The sequence below is a fragment of the Solenopsis invicta genome, chromosome 4 (assembly GCF_016802725.1).
Source record: "Solenopsis invicta isolate M01_SB chromosome 4, UNIL_Sinv_3.0, whole genome shotgun sequence".
NCBI lineage: Eukaryota > Metazoa > Arthropoda > Insecta > Hymenoptera > Formicidae > Solenopsis > Solenopsis invicta.
This window is the reverse complement of record NC_052667.1, coordinates 25,248,242-25,269,546: the sequence shown is the minus strand read 5'-3', so window position 1 is coordinate 25,269,546 and position 21,305 is coordinate 25,248,242. Positions and strand designations below refer to the sequence as shown.

Below are 21,305 nucleotides of genomic sequence, written 5' to 3'. Positions count from 1 at the left end.
TCATTTCGAGGAAAGATCGAAGGAAAAACGATGACGGAAGTTAACGATTGACGCGTTCGATGGTCTTCCTGGAAGTACGACCGTAGGCCCCAGACGTAACGGGCCTTTTCCTAAACATTTACCGACCCAGAAGAAGTCGAGCGTGCGACTGTTTTATAACTGCGTAATCTTTGCGCGATGGCACGATTGGTTCGTCAAAGAATCGCGAAAAGGAAGACGCAATTTCTTCGTCTTGTATGGTTTGGTAATGAAAAAAAAAAGAAATAATTTCTCGACATTCGCCGACTTGATTCATACGAAATACTGGAATACGCTCTACGAATGATTAAAGATGTGTCACATTTCAAATTACTAAAAATTTAAAACATTTTTAGGTTGTTCTATTATTACGTTTGAATGTCGCTGTGTGTATATGTAAAATTTAAGCACATTTCTCTTACTGGTTTAAAAGTTAAAATTTTTTTATAATATCGCATTTCATAACATTTATTTGCAAGTTTGATGAGGAAGTAGTATTACGACTGCAATTTTTTACGTGTATTAATAAAACTCTGATAAATATTTATGCAGAGCTTTATTTATCCACTCACGCGTTTAAAAGTTATATATTTACTTAAAAGCTATTTTTGCTGCGAAAATGATAAAACCAAATTTTTCCTTATTTTTTTTTCCTCGCGACTGGTTTCAGGACCAAAATTTTTTTGTCATTAATTAGGAAAAAAAAACAGAATAAACATAGACGTCTTCAGTTTTTAAATTTCGATAATTTTTAGCTAGTATTATAAGGCATCCTTAATCCTCCGTTAATAATTTTATCACATTTTTAATCGAGTAAATTACTGTACAATTATACGAATAATATATCGCAGCCTCGCGAACGCATCCAGCCTCTCGTAACTTAGCGTCTAAGAACGTCAGTGTCTCTTCGAGCGATACGAGAGCCCATGGGCGATACTGTAAATACCCGCGAGCGTGTGCGAAGCGCGACGGAAAGGCTTATGATCGATTAAATCCGCGGACGGCGAACGCGGTCATAGAGGAGAGACGAGAGAAAGAGAAACACGAGAGGGAGGGGGAGAAGAGAGGGGTTTCGTAATTTCCTCCACCGGAGGCCACACTTGCCGCTTCATTTCTGAACGCTGACATTTCTTCAGGGAGATCCGCAAATATCGCGGCGTTCTTTACTTAGCGCGTATCGGCGTCGCGCCTGCTATTTAAAGAGAACGGGAATGCATTTACCGCGGCGCGCGACGTTTTACAGTTTACTTTACGAGTTGCTCGCCGCGGCGAGCGCGCGGAAATTGCATTATGCCGCGCGATTCCGCCACTCAATCGGGTATTCTCGGTAAAAGAGCGCTCGTCTCGAAATGTTTAGGCATCGAGCGAGCGAGCGAGCCGCGCTTCTCGGTGTTATTGACCCCCGTGTGAAAATCGCCGCGAAAACATTATCGAGATGCGCGGGTCGCGAGTTATCGCTAGCGATAGATTAGGCGAAGTGTAATCATTGGTGTCATGTATCGCGTGGAATGCGTAGCAGATACGCACATTAGATATTCTATTTATAAAGTGTAAACTAAATATTAAATACATATCGCGTATAAGTTTTTTTTTTTTTGATACACAAAATGTGTACGTCATTTTCCCGTTGGATTGAAACTAACTAAATTATTGTAATTGTAACTGGTAATCGGAATTACGTGAAAAAATGTACTTATTTTAAATAATTGTCTATTCTAGAAATGTGATTTCTTAATAAAAAAAAAAAAACAATTGCAATAACATTATTGTTTTAGTAACGATAAAGTGTTATTTTTGAAGTAAATAATTTGGTTAGCGATATGTGAATTTTATCATAGAAAAGAATATCTTCTTGCAGCAAAGTATTTCTTTCGAGAAAACGATTTAAGTCTAATTACTTAAATCTCTAAGAATTATGAATGAGTACACAGAAAAAAACTATTATTAAATCAACAATTCATTGTTTCATATATAAGCAAGAATATAAAATCTTCTTGGAAGAATTTATAATTTTAAACAGACATAATTTTGCTTACATAAAGAAAATTCTTTTCTTCGCGTAAGCAAATTATGTCTGTTTAAGATTATAAATTCTACCAGGAAAATTTTTATTCTAGCTTATATATGAAACAATGAATTGTTAATTTGATACTATTTTTTTTCTGTATAAGTATTTCTTTACTTCAGGACTTCAATACTAAAAATAATTCACACAAGGACATAAGTAGCAAAAGAATTATAATATTTTCTCGAATATTTTAAATATTTTCTAAGATAAGACGATTGGAAGAAATTGCTCTCGAAAATAATTTTGCTGAAAAATAGTAATTTATCCCATATATCATAGAATCTAAATTTATGAATTAATTTAATACGAAATAACAATTTACAACATACTGCTTGTATTAAGGCTATCGATTAATGCAATAAATTAACAGATTGATAAATACAAAGAAATAATTTTTCTAAATGATTAATCGATTGATCACACTTCACGAGAGATCAAGCTCGTTGAAGTCGTTAAACTTTACACCGTTTAAATGTCTCGAATTAGAGAGAGAGAGAGAGAGAGAGAGAGAGAGAGAGAGAGAGAGAATCGCTCGACACTAGTCGCTATTTTTAGATTCTACTACGGCCATCAATGGCCATCGATCAGAGCGCCTACACTTCGAACCTACATTTCGAAGACAGGAAACGAGACCTATTACGGCGACTGCCGTATCCTTGCTCGCTGAATATATATATATATATATATATATATATATATATATATATATCGCGCGTTCCGTTACGATAAATTATTTATCTCATCTCTCGCGGAGTGATTTATCCGTTTCGAGCTTTCTCGGGGAGTCTCGGTATCGCGCCGCGCGCCATTCGATCGAGCGTAAATTACACGTATTGGAAGGTACACGTATAGAGGAGATCACGCGTGATCTCACGTCCGTCCGTCCTCTACGCGCGAGCGAGCCCGATCGCTCGGATCGATTTTACCGCCGTTTGAATTACCAGCGCGCGGATCTAGCCTCGAGCTCCCGACGATTTGCGTCTCGCTCTTCAAATAACTACGAGATGAGCACCGAGAGTCTTTCAATGATTTTCTAATTATAATAGCAAAATAACGAAGGGCACAAAGGGATAAAAAAAAAGGAAAAAAAAACGGCGAAATAAAATTTTATTTCTGGCAAGTAAAACCAATTAATTGATAAGAAGAATCAGATATATTTTACAGAGATTAGTTTTGTTATCGCAATACATTTTTTTTATAACAAATAAATATCGAAGAAAATGTCACGCAAGTAACATTTACTTGCTAATATTTCGATTTCTTCTTACAAACACTAATTTTTGCGTTTTATTCTTTTATAAATTTTTTATTTTCGTCGTCAAGAGTCGTTTTCCTTATTGTATTTCTTAATGCGCGATGTTTTTTCGGAGACATCGGCTGATATTCGCGTGTGTCGATGGCTAGTGGATCCTCGAAATTGAGCCAGGACCTCGACCAGCTGGCCTTCGAACGAAACGATGGCAAAATGCGCAAAAAGATGCGAGCAAAAAGAGAGAAATCTACCTATAAAACATGTCAAACGTGATGCTAAATGTCCGATGAATGGCGCCCACTTGACATCTTTCTAGTCCCTCGTGATCATTTTAGCATTCTCGGCATCTCAGCACAAACTTGCACATCGCTGTATAAATAATTAAATCGTGAAAAAACTGCGTCTTTCGCACGCCAATCCCGCAAAAAATTGCCGCATAGCTTGCATCTCATTTAAATAGTTCAATGCTTTTATTTTTTTCTTCTGCTATCATTAACACGTTTTAATTATTAAAAAGTATTCGTTATAAAAAAAAATAATAATAAAAATGTTTCGCGATTCAAAAGCGTGTATATATCACGACATTTCTTCTTTTTCAAAATGATAAAAATAATGAATACGAAAGAGACCACGCCGCTAGGCGCGAATACACGGCGCGATTTAAATCGCACGATGCATCGGAGGGCGAGAGGGGTAGAGGCGAGGAAGGACTCCCCTTCGGGGAGAAACCGTGCCGACGACATCGCGAGAGCCGCGGAGCGAGTTGAGCGTGAACGCGAATGCGCGAGAGATCCGGTACCGCGCGCGGAGCGAGGCGAGTACGAAGCGAGAGGAGGCGAAAGACGGAGAAAGGCACGGTTTCTCGTAATGCGAACCGTAGGACGCCAAGCTGTCTGCCGGGACACCGGTATACCCCACTACTTCGACCGCGGCCGTCGTCGTCGTCGTCGCCGCCGCCGCCGCCGCGGAGTAGTAGTAGTGACGGTGCCGGTGCGGACGCGGTCCCCTCGCAGCGCGAAGGAGACTGTGTCCCCCGTGCGTTTCACTCGTTGGCTCGTCGATCTGCTGCCATCTAGACACTGTCCTCGCGGACTAAGAATTCTATAGAGAGATCGTGATCTCTCGATTAAAAAATCTTGAGAGAATTTTAATAAACTCGTGACGTAGAGATGTCACATAAATCTCGCTCCGCGAGATAAAGGATGAAATTCAGAAAGTTCAACGATCTTGAAGGATGTGCAGGACATTTCTCAAAAGATTAAGAAAGTTATGGAAAAATTACAAATTGCTTTGTATTGTATTTAAAAGCAGTAGAACAAATTTGATAAAAAATTTACTTCGATAAGAAGTAGACATGTGGCTCTAATGAAAACGATTAATAACGAAAAAAGAAATCATGAAAAAGAAAACTGAATTTTTTATTAAGTACTTTAAATGTTCAAGATGATTTATGTAAAATTTCATTGCGATGCAGAGGTCAGTTCTGAAATAAACAAAAGTTATTTATTTATTTACAAAGTACCTGAACAGGCAATCACAATGAAACTTTGTATGAATCGTCTTGAAGACTTAAAGTACATGTACAAAAAATTGAAATTCTTAATGTTGTAAAAATAATTTAATTTTTAATAACAAATAGAGCGAATAAACTATAAACATATGTTATTAGATAAGAATCTAATCTTATTCACACAATTTTCATACGTGTACAGTTTATTTCAAGTGTTATTAAACACATTTCGAAACTTTATCTACTTTGCAGGGACTGTGTGCCCGATTACATTTGCAATATTTTTTTAAACATTTTTGTTATATATTTTTATATTAATTTTTTCCCTCACAGTGAAAATTTGGTTAGTTTCGTTCTAAACTGCAATGGAATGTCATTCGAAAAGTCTTGATTTTCTGGAGAATATTTTTTTCGCGTTTCTGATATTTTTACTTTCTGAATGCCGAATGAAGATATCATTAACATGACCGCGTAAAGTATGTTAATGTATCTCCCTCTCGAGTCACATTATCTCCCCGCGCTCATCCGTTACAGGAGGCTTATTCGAGGTAAATTACGAGCAACGTCATGTAGGAAGCGGCCTTTCGCGCGATCCAAGTTTCTAGAGAATGTCGCTCCATCCCTCTTGATACGATCTCTACTAGCGATGGTAGTGCAACGTATCAGCGTGTGTGCGTACGCGGCGTATGAGCGAAATGAGAAGGAGTTGGTATACGGCAGAGCCAGTTCTGCCCTATATACGCGAGATAGTACGCGCATTCTTTCGCCGATGACGATTCAGCAATGAAATCTCCATCGAGAGCAATGGCTATTTTGCAAAGAGATGTTAGCATATTGAGAAAAAAAATGCTGTTGAATCAATCTAATTAGAAATATCTTGCTAATTCGGTAACAGTATTAATAAAACAAAAGATTAAAGACGATAATGTTAATAATAAATATAAATGAATAAATAAAATTTAGATGAATCAACTACTTTATATTTGTGACAGCCATTGATTCGATGTTTAAATTGAATCAAACTACGTTTTAATTCATGTGACAGTATTTTTTTTTCTAAATCGGGAGAGGAGTTCCCTATGCGAAAAGATTATTGACATATATTGACGTTTACTTATTCAATATTTTTGACATAAACGTCTTTACAAGGAGAGAATTTTCTCTTAAATTTATCCTGAAAATCATGGGACAATATGAACTTCGAAGAATTTTATTGTACAAAAAATTTTATTGGAAAAAAATGGTTTTGCTGCAATATCTAAAAATTTTAGTTACATATATATTTGAAAATAATTTTGTTGGACCGTCAAAATAATTATGTAGGACGTTCAAATATGATAAGCAATGCTGTAAGAAAGTTTTGACATTCTAGCAATTAACTTGGGTGTCCTACATAATCGTTTCCGATGATCAAACAAAAAAAATTATTTTCAGATGTGTGTCTAGTTAAATTTTCAGATATTTTTGCAAAACAGTTTTTTTTGAGTACGTTTAGTAAATTTTATTAAAGTTATAAGTTAGCAATAAAATTGCAAAAAAACTCGAAAATTAAAAATTATAATATTTGAAAAAGGATAATGAGAGTCAAGTGTAGTTATTAATACAATTTTTTTTAAATGCAAATTTTATCGTGCATAAAATCAATAAAATTTAAAAATACGAATATTCCGGATCACTTGGAGTCATCCTCAGCGCAACAATATTATCGAAATGCATGTCAACGTTTACTCATCCTCGGTCCATGAATTTTTAAATAAAATTTACATTTAAAAAGGATTGTAACCGTGTGTAATAACCGCTCTGACTCCACTTGACTCTCACTAGCCTTTTGCAAATATTATAATTTATAATAAAATTCGTTTTTTTACCATTTATATTCATTTTATTCATATCGATTATAATCAACATATTAGGCTAAAAATGACTAAGTTAAATCGAAACATTCCTATAATATACATTATTTTAAATATTTCTAATTAAACATAAGTATACTTTTTTAGTCTTGTAACAGTTCGTCTTTGACCATCAATCTTCTTTATGATTCTATTGTTTAGATAAATGAGCATATTAATTGTTTTTATAAAATAAAATTCTTCAAAGCCCACGGCGACTACATTATACTGTTATATTAATTACTGTATTATATAGTACATTACAACCATTTTTTATTAGTTCTCTCAACTATTAACTTAGATGCAATAATTATAATATAGTTCGCTCAACTATATATTATAATTTTATTAACAAAATTTGGATGGTTGCCCCCTCACACAGTAGTTGCCACCATCACAATTTTTTCTCTCAGCGTACCACGATTTCGAGAAAATAAATTCCAAGAGAAAATTCTCTCCGTGTACAAAATTCATATTATCCATTTGACAATTTCATTATCTCCGGTTCTTCTCTGCCAGATTGCCAGCCGATCTCGGAAAAGTCGGATGACGCGGCGTATCGCGTGAATTTATTGCCATTTTCTCACGCCGCTCCGCCGCGTGACGTGCTCTTGATAATACGGACGGTACGTAGTGCGCGGAATAACGCAACCGATAAGAGCGCGGGACTGCTTGGCGAATTCCAGCGCAACGGGGTTAACGCATCTCTAGAGGCTGACGCGCGCAGCGCCTAGGCACTCTCCGGGGACCGTGTAAATAAATCGCGCGAATCCCTCGGTCCTCCCTCGCCCCCTCCGACCACCGTCGCTCGCGTGCATCTCTGCCCGACGCGACGCGACGCAACGCGGCGTTCGCTGCCGCGTGCACGACGCGCGGAAAGACAGAAGGCTCTCTGTGCTGCGAATATAACGCGGTGCATGCTCGATCTAAAACTCGCGGGAGTTCGACGGTATAGAAAGTCTCGCCTTGGAGAGCCTGCTCAAGTACGGGGTAGCGAACGCAAAACGAGTAATCCGCAAGAATCTTGATAGTAGCGAATAAAGGAGCGAGGGGGGGGAGCAAGGGCAGTTGCATTATGTTTAGAAGGCTATATTTGCTCAATCGTTTTTATTCAATGTATCGTTTTATTAAGTACGATTTGTCAATTGCAATAAATTTCCGTATCGCGCCGCGATTGCATTCGGACTACATTTGGATTTATCGAGCCCGCTCGATCCGAAATAGAATAAATCTGAGAAGTAAGGCGGAGCAGTCGAGGTTCGTTGCACTTGACAAAAGTACGTATATGTGCACACTCAAGGGGGAGATCACCAGAGAGTACGCGCGAGGGGATGACGCGGATGACGCTCTTCGTCTCTCGAGCATCTTTCTAATTGCGAACCGCTGCATGCGCAACCTGGCTGATCGCCACAATGTGTGGCGTTTCGATTCTGGCGTCCGTTTCGCTGCTCTCGCGACGACGAAGGCTGCGGCGGAGAGGTTCGTTGCACCCGTTCGCGTGCCGCGGAGACGCGAGAGACGCACAGTCTGCGCCGCGGCGGGACAACGCGCCCGTTTTGTGTGTGTACGTACGCGCGACTCGCGAAATCCAGCCTCTCCGTCGTCATCGCGAATACATCAATCGGTCATGCCCTAAAAACGATACTAACATAAAATTCTCGTTTTTTTTTTATGTCATGGAAAATCGATACATCGATACAACTGTATAAAGAGTGATCGTAAAAAAATTGTAGGTGTTTCCAAAAAAGATGTCGATTAAGGATGCTTGACTATATAATACCAAAAAAAGTTATTGAGTGTTAAAAAGCACGCTTCTTAGGTTTATTCTTTTTTTTTATACTAAAGAAGAATTTATGTTCAAATAAATATATTTTGACATCGTTTAAATTATTATTAGCTAGTATAAATAATTTATTTTTAAACTTGGAAAATTTTTTATAAATCAAGGAAATTGTGTTAAATATATTTACTTGAACGTAAAAAATTTTAGTAACGAATATTCCAATTTTGATCCTGAAACTAATTGCAAGGACTAAAGCAACGAGTAATTGGTTTAGAATAGTTTATGCGGCGTAAAATGATTTGCTGCAGTTTAAACAACTTTTGAATGAGCAATGTCCATTTTCACCAATGTAAGATTAATTTTGATTCAATTTGTTCTTTATCTCTTTCCGATTCTTTCTAGAGCTGGAAAAAGATAAAGAGCGAGTTAAACTGACAATGAGATTAATGTTAATCTACATCAATTAGTGAAAAGTACGTGGATCCAAACCGAGGGGAAATTCACAGCCGGCATTGGTGTACAAAATTTCGGCAGTGGACTGCCGAAAAAAGTAAGCAGTGATCTATAATATTGACGGCATTGTCGTCAGTGGTTGGGGAGTGGTGAGCTCACTTCAGAGTCGGTTTTTCGATCATGGGGTTGAGCACAAAAATTTTTGAATACTTCGGGAAAGCTTTAGAATTCTTGTGCAGGCATTGGCGTGTGATAATGGGCACGCGGTAGTGTTCATAATTGCATGGCATTGCCATGCAATATATTAATTTTAATATAGGATTGACGGCATTGTAGGCATTGACTAACAATAAGCATTGTCGGCAGTGTACAAAAATGTCGGCAGTGTTTTACAGCAATGCCAAAAATCGGCATTGGTGTACAAAATTTTGGGTTGTGAATTCCCCCTCGATCCAAACAAACTTTTGCACGAATATTTATTAGAGTTTTATTAATACACGGAAAGAACAATTTTGCTGAAATACAGATCTGAAAATAACTATGTTGAATCATTTAAAAAATTGTATCGAATGTTTAACTTGGTTGCTAAATTGTCAAAATTGTTTGTTGCAACATATGATCATGTCTTGGGCGTTTTACATAATTATTTTCAGGATCCAACGTAAAGTAATTTTCTGGTTTATATCTAGTTGAATTTTTAAATGCCGTAATGAAATTCTTTCAATATATATGCACAAAAAATCGATTCAATTCGTAATGCTACTCTCTCATCAAATTCGCAAATAAATTAATATTTGGTTGATCGCATCGGACTAAATAACTTTTGTCTTCAACAAATTTTTCTCTCAGTGTAAAACGCGATTTAACATGAAAGAATTGAGAGCAAACAAAGAATTAAAAATAGTTAACTTTTAAATCAGTAAGAGAAACGTGCTCAAATTTATATTACAAACATACTAATAGAACAATCTGACATTTCTATATTTTTGGTAACTCCTTCGAGATGTGACATACACGTCCTCAAGTCTCCTCTCGTGTTGCGCGCATTCTTCGTGAAAGATCGAGGGAAAGCGAGGGGCGAGGACGCGGATGCGAATGCGGCCGTTCGGCGCGCGATGACGGGCGTAGCGCAGCGATCGGCGGACGTACAACGGTGCGCGAATTACGCACACGTGCGTGCGCGCGTACGCACATGCCTGGCGATCAGCGGGGGGAGGGGGGAAGGGCGCGAGCGCGCGCAGAGGGTCCGCGCGGCACACCTGTTGAGCATTCCTTCACGGAATGCACGCGCGTGAGCCCACCGACGCGGGGCGCGCGGCTACGTGCGTCACATACGTCGCCCCGTGTTGTACGCGCGCGCGGCCCACAGGTGCGCTCATTAATTCCATTACGTTGCCCGATGGTGAGCGCAGCGCGAGGTCGATTACGCACGAAAAAGAAAAAAGAAAAAAAAAAGACGGAGTCGAAAGATCGATAGCGGCTGATAAGCGTACGGCTGCGAAGATTTATTCTCTTGTCTCTGCTCACGAAAGACGATGAGATGTAACGAATGCAATGGTATCTTCGAGGAAAGGAAGATCAGGAATAGTTTCTTCTTGGAACAAATTTATGCGATAAAGGGAAAGAAAAATTTCTTCATTAAACCGCGTCCCTCGTATTTCTTGCGATAAATTGCGTGTTATTCGTGTTTTTTTTTCTTTTTGAATACTAAAAATCTAGGAAAGATTTTATCGCTTATTTTATTTATTATTAAACAAACTTCGAACAGATACATAATTAAACGAACTCTTTAAATGAGTAAATTATTGAATATCCTTTCGATAGATTTGAAATCGACGCGAGTCGCGAAGATGTAATGCTGCTTGATTCATTAATCGAGAGGGAAAAAAAAAATCATCGCCGCTCTTTAATCCTCGAACATGAGTTACGGCCGTGAGGGGTCCGTGCAGTTAGTAATTAATTGAGATATCGGCGGCAGATGGAAGTGTCCATTTGAAGTGATAATGTTGTCGCACACGACAACTATACGGGAACCAGTTATGTCCCACCAACGAGAGAAATATGGCTATTGACTTGACACGTGATTGACATTTACCGGCCGCTCTTTGTGCGTAAGCGGGTGAATGTATTTTCACGGCGCGAGCTTTATACGACGGCCAGTCTTTTACGATCGACTACCGATCTCGGTGGTCTTATCTGCTAAACGAGCGGTGTGTTACGATCGACCGTACAGAAAATAGTCGACGGCGTTTGGAGGCGGATAATGATCGTCCCTTACATCGAAAGGGCTCGAATGTTGCATTATTATTTATTACGCGCGTTGGGAAACGGGAATTGTTGTGAATATGTACGAAAGAAATATGATTAACGATATTTTATCTAAAAAAATATTTGTACATGTAATTCGTAAAGAAAGCAAGTCTTAAAAAATATTTTTATGCAAAATTTATTTGTTTTAGTAATAAAAATATTTGTTTAATTTAATAATTTTTAACGTAATCCTTCAAAAATGTGAATCTCAAGAAAGATTTTTCCTGTTGGCTTATGAAAAAAATTTTTTTAATACACTTAATATTTTTAAGGATTATTTAAATACTTTTTAGGCAAAAAATTCAAATATTTTTTTAAGACTTGTGCGTTGTTCGGGACATATTTCTATATTGATAAGAATATAGGGGAAAGATTTTATTGTTGAACAGATTTTTCAAATAGGTAAATTATTAAACATATTCTTCAAATAGACAAATTATTAAACAAATTCTTAGTACATATAGTTTCGAAAAGTATTAAGCTGGAAAAAGTAAATATAATAAATTTTTTTAACATTTAAAAATAATACTTTTCAAATTCTATTAAATACCTATGTTTTATTACCGCCATGTGGAACCGACAGTCCAAAGTTTCTCGTGCACCCGCGTCAAACGAATGACCGCACGCGGATCAAACCTACGTGCGTATGCTAATATTTATGCAATGGCCTTAATGCGCGCAACGGTGGCGTCTCTACTTGCCAACCTTGAATCACTTTTAACAATAAAGTCATGCAGGGACGACGTGAATCTCCTGTTTCGTTAGTCGCGATCCTCGCGACGGCCGGCGTGAATTTTAATTAGCGGAAGTCGAGCATTTTAATTCGCGCGCGAGAGAGGGGATCCGACCGGCACGATTATCAATTTATGAAAATATATCGACGCCATTCTTCCTGCACTACACATTCTCTTAACTCGTGAAAGATCTACGCCTCTCGGCGAAACCCGAGCAACTCGCTGTCCCGACCGCAGGGTGATACAACCGCGACCCAGTATCGGAAGGTAACATCATCGTCGCTAATTACAGACGCACACGGCGGCGCAAGAGGAGGAGCCGGGGGCGGTTCGAAGATAAATCGATTCTCCGTCGGAGATCCCTCCCGACGGAGGCTGCTCCCCGTGAAAAATTTTCAGCGGTCCGATTAATGGGAGCGCGGAGCACCGCGCCGCGCCACGCCGATCGGAATCGCTTAGCATTTAATCGTCGCGCGCGCGCGCTAAGGTCGGCAAAGGCCAATAGAACCGTCCTTATATAATTATCGCGAGCGGGATTGACGTCATCGATTCTACCACTACGGTGCCTGGTGCCGCCGCAGCAGCCGCCAGTTCTCTCGCGCGCGACCGGTGGGCACAACAAAGCGATTTCGCCTTTCCTGTCCCGAGGTCCGTTTCCACGAAAATAATTGGCGGTGGCTTCGATGGGATGACTCCTCGCCCCCCTCCGGATTCTCTCATTCGTCTTCTCGTCGGAGGCGTCTTTTCTACGCAGCGCGTGTCTGATCTCCCGATCGGATGCCGGGACGAATGCCTTAATGACTCACAATCGCGTTAACGATCGGATGTATGCGCTAGGCGACGGCTATGTAGTATAGGTAGATCATTAGCGAGTCCACACGCTTTTAGAGAAAGGAAGTGTTATTTCAACCATGACTATATTCGTGGAGGAAATAATTGTCGGCGAACTTTGCACCATTATGTCGCGTGCGCGCTATTACACGTGGAAGTGAAAAATAAAATTATAATGATTGGAACTTATGCAGTACACGGAGAAACTTTTCTCTTGGAATTTAATTACAGTTATGGTGATTGTGAGACAATTTTCGAAAAATTTTACTTTTAATAACTTTAGTAAAGGACGATGGTTAAAATGGGCCAATTTTAGCCTCGAAATGTCAAATAAAAATGGCAAAATTATTTTTTGTCATTCTCGAGCTGCGGAATTTATAATTCTGATCTTCAAAAAATTTCAATTTAACGAGGAAATACAATTAGCAATCCAATACGATAAATTGTTATTTAAACTCTACGATTAATGCAAGTTTTCCTGTTTAAAAAATACAATAATGCTCTCATTTCTAATACACTGACGGAAATGGAAATCCCAACACTAAAAAAGAGAGTCTATTAGCTGGACGAATAAAAATTACATAGAATATTTGTTTACATAAGTAATTATAACCTACCTTGTAATTGATATCAATGTAAAAACTTATGTAGATAAATATTCTGTGTAATTTTCATTCATCTAGCATAACTTTTTCTTGATATCGGGATTTCCATTTCCGTCAGTGTAGTTTATGTTTTGCTTGATAAAGAAATTATTAATATCTACAAAGGCATTTCGATGGGAATTATTATAATTTTGACAATTGAGAGCATTATTCATTACGTTTTTCAAGTTTTTTCCTAGAATATTTTGTATTCTATTGTAATATTTTACTGTTACAAGTTGTAGGAGTCGCATAAAAATATTTTTAGCACCAAGATCCACTTTGACTATTGTAAATAAAATGTCTATTAATTTATGTTTATGTATTGGTCGATTTTCACTTAATTTCACTAGAGAAAAGTTATGTTTAAATCGATGTTTCTTTAACTTAATTTTTTAAGTTGAAGTGAAAATGCTTTCGAGAAAAATAAAAATTTATTTGACTTCAAGAAGTGACATTATTAGCCTTTTTTAAAATAAATAAATTATTTGTTCAAATTATTTAATTTTAAATAATAAATAAACGATTTTTTAATTCAGAGAAAAGTACTAACAGAAATATTTGAAATAATTCAGTTGTTCTGGTTTTAAAAACATTTTTAAATAAAAATTTGCGTTGCACAATCAAACTATTTTTTTCATTCTCATAAAAAAAACCAAAAAAAAATTCTTCAAGAAACTTTTCTTTATCCGTAGCAATGCACTAATTTCTCTGATTCAAACATTTTTTTTATTCAAAGAAATTATCTCTGACAATGAGTGTTATTTATTTTACTATACTCTCTAAATCGAAGTCAATGTATTATTCACTGAATGACAGCGAACAGTCTGATTTCGGTGAGAGTACCCCCTCTTATGCGGAATCACTGAAAAACAGTGAATAATCACTGATAATCACAGTTATAACTATAGCACTGCAAATCAGTAAGACTTTAGAGGCCAAAATCGTCTTTTTGTAAAATTCGAGTAAAATTTTAATAAAACTTAACCGAATCCAATTTTATATTAAAATGTTACTGACATTTACCAAAAGTTTAGTAAAATTCTTTGAAGCCCACGTTATCCCGTGGCCATTATAATTTTGAGGGTAAATTTCAAGAAAAAAGTCTACTCTTCTATAGCTGTCATAAAATTTCAGTCGCGCGAAATCATGCAAATGTGTAAATTACGGAGCATTTTTCGCTTCATTACGACGCTCGTGGAGTTAATCGCGCGCGGTAGTCGATAATGATATACCTTCGTGACATTTCGTTCGGAGAAATCCCCAAGCGATAGGCGCTTACGTACAGCAGTCGTTACGTAATGTATCGCCGCCATGATCCTTACGCGGGGTGGTCCAGATTTAAGTACATCCCCCTCCTTAGCGAATACGTATGGACGAGCGATATCCCTTCCGGCGAATCCCTTGCGCCTTGTCTCGTAAATGTCATTGACACTTTCGTCGTAGATGCTAGAGGGGGAAGGGGAAATACCACGAAAAGCGAACGTGACTGAACTCTCGGATCACCCTGCGTAGGAAAACATAGCGGCGCCCCCGGCCAAAGAAGAGAAGAGAAGAGGGAGGCGCGGGAGGTCAAAAGATTCTGCTCCTCTCTAATAACACGTTTTTCACCGAGAAAAATCCTTCGCGGCGATACCGTCGACACGCCGCTCTGGGTGTGTATCGAGAGTCCGAATCACGCTGGAAGGGAACATGACGACGACGACGACGATGGCGGTGGCGGCGGCGGCGGCGGCGGTGGGCCCCGTTTGCATACACGCGCGCATTATCGCTCACACGTACACGTACATACCCGCACGCACGCGGGATGGTAGACAGGTAGGTCCGCGGACGTCAAAGAGATCGGCGGGGCCCCGGAGAGAAGGAGAGTGCCTCGTTGCCGCTTGATTTACGGTCCACCTCGTCCTTTTTTTTCCCTCCTTTCTTTCCTGGGGGGCCCCCTCGTTCCGCCGCCCTCTCTTAGTATTTTCGTCTCTGTCCTTCGCCCCTCCCCCCTTCTTCGTTCTCTCTCTTCTCCTTCCGAACGGTATATAGCGTGTGTGTAGCACACGTATCGCATGGCATATGTTATTTGGTACATGGTATACCGGCGGCGGCGGCCAACCGGCTAATTAGAGGGCCCGCCCCTCCTCTCGCCTTCTCCTCGTTCGGCTCCCTCGACATCTTGATCTCCCCGTCTCGTTTTTCTCGCTCCCCTTCTCGTCCTCCCTCATCGCGTCCGCGCTCACATACGCGTGTAAAAACCACAATCCGGCCACAGGCTCCGGTGCGCGCGTGCGGCACGCGTGTGTGCGCAGCGCGGCGCGGCGGCGCGCTTTCCTTCGCCGATCTCCACGCGCACTTCGCGGGTAGAAAGACGTAGTCCGTTATATTAGATAATTGTGAAAGTTCTCATGCACATTTCGATAAAATTATTCCGCGACGCCGATAGTTGATTCCCAGGCGAGACAAGTCGGCGGAAAGAGCACGAGGCGTTCGAACGCGAGTCGTACGATTATTGCGCGACGAACGATTATTGCACTCACGGCCGTTAAATTTCCGCGGTAATTACAAAATAATTACGCAGCCATTACTGCGGAATTATAAGCGTATCCTTCGCAGTTTGATCTCACGAGAGAGAGAGAGAGAGAGAGAGAGAGAGAGAGACATCAATCAGCATTTTCTTTAAAACGCAGTAATTCTACGCGTAATGTACCTCACGGCCCATACAACACAGCATTGCAGAAACACTGCAATGTTTCAGCAACATTGCAGTAACATACACTAATATTGTATTAACGTTGCTGCAACATTACGCATTAATATTTTTGAAGCGGACATTCTTACCATTGCTGCAACGTTGCTGATACATCGCAGCAATACATTTGCAACGTTGCTGGAACGTTGCAGCAATATTTTGCAACGTTGCTTGCGATGCCGTGCTGTATGGGAGGCATCTCTGCGTGCATCATTATTTCATCAAAACGATTCCAAGCGCGATTAAAGGGAGCGCATATTATTACGCCGCAAAGAAAAAAATGCATCTTCGCGATAAACTTTCCAAGGCCCGACTCGATTTTCGATGCGTAAATTTCGTATCTCAATGACAGGCCTTTCGAGAGATATCTCCGACGGTTATCTCCCGGCTCTCGGACGATTCTCCGCCGGCCGTACCCGCCGTGCCGCGAGTCATTACTGTTCGACGATGTACGAGCGCGCGGGTCCACCGTGGGACACACGCCGTGTACGCCGGCCACATCGTACAGCGTATATGCGTACGCGCGTATCCGTACGTATGTATCACAAACGAGGCGGTCGTGCGAGCGCACACGCACTCTCAGGTGGGGCCTTACTGTGGGAGGGGCGAGGGGGCTCGCGAGATCCCGTCCGGCAACTCCTCACGGGATTGAGTCATCCGGCACGAGAAAAGGACCACCTGGCGAGGAGAGCCGATATATCTAACGATACCGCCGCGCGGCTCTTCGGGCTTCCCCTCTCTTCCTTCGGGGTCCAATCCCCTCCCCCTTTCTCTCCTGGTCCCCGCTCGTTTCCCGTCGTTACTCCTCTCGCGATGAGAGCGTGTACGACACGCGGACGCTCTCCGTCTTCTCCCCGAAGGGGGCTCCCGAGAACGCGTTTCGGTAATTGCACGCGTTTCGCCGCTTCTTCTTATCCACCTTGCCGCGGTACTTTTTTGCGGAAGGCCCCACCGGCGTGTACGGTGACTTTTTAAAGTCGCCGCTCTTTCGGCGTACGCTGTTTATTCCGCTTTTATGTGCCTCCCGAGGTAATGACGGGCCCCGCATGATGCACCGCGTGTACGTCTACCTGAGGCACCACCGATCTCCTCTTAATGTTATCGCGATGACGATGGCAGGTCCCGCGGGCGCAGGTCGTTGACACTAGCTGGGGCGATCGAGGATTGAGATTAGATTTGGCGCGACGGTTCCGGATTTTTGGGACCGACACGAGGGACCTTTCCACCCTCGGGGAAGGATCTCCCATCGAGCGGATTCCCTGAAGGGAGATTTACAGGGAATGTCGTTTTTGGGGATTTGCCGCGAAGAAATTAGGAGCCGAGACTCTTTTGTGTGGCGATTTAACACACGCCGCTAATTGGACGCCATAAGAAGATAACCGACAATTATTTAAAACAAGAAAATACTATATTTATCAAATAACAATGAGAAGGAAATTTCTGGAAATAAAATGAACGGGGCTGGTGAGGATACAGCGCAATTTATGGAGCACAGTTTTGCGATTGACAAAACGTTATATTTAAAATAAAATATCAATTTGTTTTAACATTTTGATTTGCTTCAAACCGTCATCAGCGTTCACAATCGCGAGTGCAGTGGGGAGTAGTGTTACTTTTAAGATTGCCGGAAGTAAAAGTATATAGTTGCCTCATGGACAGAACGCACCAATGGACTGATGTAATATTATTCTGAATATAAATGTGCTAATCATAAAACTGCGCTCTGTTAACTGCGCCGTACCCTCAACAGTCCTGTTTATTTTATTTTAACATATTTATTATTTAATAAAGATATTTGACAATATTTAATTATTTAATAATATGTACTATTCAATATTTTTATTTTATTGTAATATATTTATTACGCAATGCAATGCAGATTTTTGAGATCTTTAATCCTGACAAATTTTCAACTAAACAATAATTTGAGTTTTTGTTACTAAAATTTGATAGCTTAAAGTGACACTTAATAAGATCTTGTTTACATTAAAACAATTCAATCACTTCAATACCTTGAAACTCGCACAGCAGAAAAACCGCATAAAAAAAATTCTCGCACTGAGGAAAATAATATTATTATATCAACAAGATATATGCGTACATGATTGAAAGTTTTGATGAAACCAAGCAGAATTTTTTATTATTATAATAGGACTCGAGATTTTATAATCAAAACGTTTGATAGACTTTACAATAATCTGGTAATTCCTACAAGATTTCCGATTTATTGAACATAATTGATGATTCCATTTTGAACAGACGTACCAGTTGAATTACTACCAGATTTTTAAATAATGCAACAACACTTTGCAGCATATAAGTGTAAAAAAAAATTATTCTTAATTTCATTAGTAAATTTTCTAGTATAATGTGAAAAAATTGAGCAGGCGCGTGCACTCTAGGATTAAATGTATTCAACAGGAAGGTCCCGATTTACAGTCGACTGGCAAATCGTTTCAGCCAATTCCCAAATAATGTTTCGGACAGTGCGATCGTTGCTGAACACCCTGTATACCAATGCGCAAACGAGCCGCCGCGGGGCAGAGTGCCGAAGCGAGCGTGTGGCTTTTTGCCAAAGGAGCCTCGCAGATTGCACACCTGTGCGTGGTCGAGCCGAGGAAAGACCTCACCTATCGAGCAACTGGTCTCCATTGACTTTTTCTTCCCCTCGCGCACCCCTCGGCACGCTTTCGTGCTCTTTCTTTTCCTCTTTCCGTACCTGTCCACTTCGTCGTGCCACCCTCTGCGCGTATTTTACCTTCTCTTTATACGCACAAGACGCATACGTTGCGCATCATAATCAAATGCGAAATGGCATCTAAAAGGGATACGCTTGTCTAGAATATCGATTTGCGAGAATATAATCTCGCCTGTTCCTTGGATTTAACGAGATTGTAGATAAATGTCAATCGCGTGTGTGCGAAGCAAATTGAGAAAGTTAAAAGGTCGAGGAGTGAACGAAAAACAAAGAATGTGAAGATAAATAATTATAATTATAAGTCACATTTAATAATTTATACATTAATAATAGTAAAGTCTTGTAATTTAAATCGGTTTTATTCAACAGTATTTATTATCAAATTCAATTCTTGGCTCTAGCCCTTTGTTTTTATTTTTTGAATTAATAATAATTATTAATAAAATAATTAATAATTATTTATCTCCTTTCCAACATTCTTTGTTTTCTTTTAATCTTCTCAATTTAATGAAATTATTGCTTAAAATTCGCGATTTTATATGTTGTATTTTCATATTTAATTGTTATTATCAATTTAAACATACCAAAGAGATAAGGCAACTCTCGTCTTAAAATAACTAACTTAATCACGCTCGCAAAGATCTAGAAAAAAGTACTAGAAAAAAAACGAGAGTTTTCGAAAAGGATTGTTGATGAGGCTATTAACGATACTTGTTAATGACATCAGAATTCAACGTTCATTACTAATTTTATGTTACGATGATAAAAGAAATTCGCCTTTCATTTTATCATTTTAATTTCGCTCCGCGTTATCAGGCGATATTGCGGAACGACTATTAATTCTCATTGCGAATTATGCGCATAATCTCTATACGGGGAGCGGAATACGTATGACTTGCACTGACCCGATCTCTGTGTTACGCCCACAGGCCGTTCGGTCTAAATATAGCGGCGATTTTTCGCGTGAGATGCAATCGAGACGCTGCTATATCGATGCGACGACGCAACGATTCCGCAAGCCGTTTGCGAAAATGCGTTTCTACATCTTTAAATAGAGTTAACAGTTGGCTCTTAACTGCGGTCGTCTCGATTTTTCGAGAAAATAATGTCCTTCGTAAATCGGTGCAGCATATACCTCCGGTAACGATACTAATTCAGGAACTTGATTATAGTTATAGTACAAAAGTTGTAAGTACATCAAGTTAAGCAGTTTGTATTGCATATATAAATGTTATAAAATTACGCGGAAAATTAGTAGAAGCCATTATCTTTGCCTTATTTCTTTAATATGTTTAAATTGATAATAATTAAATTTGAAAGTACAATATATAAAATCTCGATTTTTGAGCAATAATTTAATTAAATCGAGAAGATTAAAAGAAAAAAGTGAAAACAAAGAATGTTGGAAGGGAGAAGGCAATAAATAATTATTAATAATAATTATTGCGTGAAGTTTTCGTCGAAACTTTGAGCTTCCGATGAAAATTCTAACCGAGCGCCCGAAAAGAAAGTCGCTGTGTGTTTTTTTTTTTTCCTCGAATGAGCACGTCGGCCAAGGGATCCCGCCTCACTTTATTAGCCGCTAACCGATTCTCTGTCCTGTAAATTACGGCGAGCACGTTGCAGCGCGTTATCGGCGCGGGGACGATGCCTTCGCGAGTCGCGTACGCGCGCAGCATCGGCCGGGTTAAGAAGCGCCATTACTTACGCGTCGGGACTCTTACGGAGCGGCCGGTTCTCGCGCTCTGTCTGCCGGTGCAAAATATAATGTAATCTGCCTGTAAGCAAGTCGAATGTTTCGCCTCGTGAGAACGGGGGCTCCTTAGGGAAGAGGGAGTGAGGGGCCGCACGCACACGTTGTACCGTTTTTTTAAAGCCGGCTCAATTATCGTCCTCGCGGCCCGGCGCGGCGGTGTCGGAGGCGAGAGCGACGTTTCGCGACGCATATATCGGTGCACTTTATGCGCCTGTGTGGTCCGGTTGTCAATGCACCGGGAAATTTAAGATAAGAGGCCCACGGGTTTTAAATCCAGGCGAGGGAAAGGCGAGAGAGGGGGGGGGAGGGGGCTACCGCCATTACCGGAATCGGGGCCAAGCTGAGAGTTGAGAGTTCTCATACCTTAAAATGTACCGGTGCAACTGGGCCTAATTTATGATGTCTTTAAGTCGCCCGTTGCACGTCGCGGCGATCCCCCTTCTGCCGCTCCCCCTCCCTGGGGGATTTTCTCATAAGCGTTATCCCGAACGCGGGGGACACCCCCCCCAAAGAAGACGAAACGAAGGTTGCGATAAGGATAATGCCGAGGAAATTTACGAATGCGACGGGCATTTATGAATCTCCCTTTTATTCACCAAAGAAGAAGGACCCACGATTT

The 21,305-nt window shown here is 40.1% G+C and overlaps 2 protein-coding genes across 10 annotated transcripts in view; one reads left to right on the top strand and one right to left on the bottom strand.

Moving 5' to 3' along the window:
- The window catches only part of LOC105200139 (peroxisomal leader peptide-processing protease), a 111,680-nt gene that overhangs the window by 65,534 nt on the left and 24,841 nt on the right, over positions 1-21,305 (bottom strand). The window contains exon 1 of one of the 5 annotated variants that reach the window (XM_039448799.1): positions 11,837-12,431. The exons of the other annotated variants lie outside the window; for them this stretch is intronic. The gene's annotated coding sequence lies outside the window, so the exon portion shown is untranslated. Of the gene's footprint in view, positions 1-11,836; positions 12,432-21,305 lie in introns of those variants that run through there. 5 annotated transcript variants of the gene reach the window in all.
- The window catches only part of LOC105200138 (ion transport peptide-like), a 73,896-nt gene that overhangs the window by 40,352 nt on the left and 12,239 nt on the right, over positions 1-21,305 (top strand). The window lies entirely within an intron of this gene.